At 51.1% G+C, this 630-nt stretch overlaps 1 long non-coding RNA gene across 1 annotated transcript in view; it reads left to right on the top strand.

The window, feature by feature from the left end:
* Positions 1 to 612, top strand: part of LOC118159453 — a 1,370-nt gene extending 758 nt beyond the window's left edge. The window contains exon 3 of the long non-coding RNA XR_004747129.1: positions 15 to 612. This is a non-coding gene — a long non-coding RNA (uncharacterized LOC118159453). The remainder of the gene's footprint in view (positions 1 to 14) is intronic.
* Positions 613 to 630: the final 18 nt, after the last annotated feature.

Here is a 630-nt window from a genome sequence, read left to right as displayed (position 1 = left end):
AGTTGTAGCACAAGGTGTAAACCCGTTGTAGCGCAAGATGTAAACCCGTTGTAGCACAAGGTGTAAACCCATTGTAGCACAAGGTGTAAACCTGTTGTAGCACAAGGTGTAAACCCATTGTAGAGCAAGGTGTAAACCCATTGTAGAGCAAGATGTAAGCCTGTTGTAGCACAAGGTGTAAACCCATTGTAGCACAAGGTGTAAACCCGTTGTAGAGCAAGGTGTAAACCCATTGTAGCACAAGGTGTAAACCCATTGTAGCGCAAGGTGTAAACCCGTTGTAGCACAAAGTTTAAACCTGTTGTAGCACAAGGTGTAAACCCATTGTAGCACAAGGTGTAAACCCGTTGTAGAGCAAGGTGTAAACCCGTTGTAGAGCAAGGTGTAAACCCGTTGTAGCGCAAGGTGTAAACCCGTTGTAGCACAAGGTGTAAACCCGTTGTAGCACAAAGTTTAAACCTGTTGTAGCACAAGGTGTAAACCCATTGTAGCACAAGGTGTAAACCCGTTGTAGCACAAGGCACCCTCTCCTTGCAGCCCCGCCTCCGCCTCCTGGCCCTGTGCCCGTCACCGCGTCACCCTCCGGCGGTGCCACCCGGCGCCGGGGGCGGTGTCACCTCCCCCCCCCCC

This window comes from Oxyura jamaicensis, unplaced genomic scaffold (genome assembly GCF_011077185.1).
Source record: "Oxyura jamaicensis isolate SHBP4307 breed ruddy duck unplaced genomic scaffold, BPBGC_Ojam_1.0 oxyUn_random_OJ70466, whole genome shotgun sequence".
Taxonomy (NCBI): Eukaryota; Metazoa; Chordata; class Aves; order Anseriformes; family Anatidae; genus Oxyura; species Oxyura jamaicensis.
This window is presented reverse-complemented; position numbering and strand designations above follow the sequence as displayed.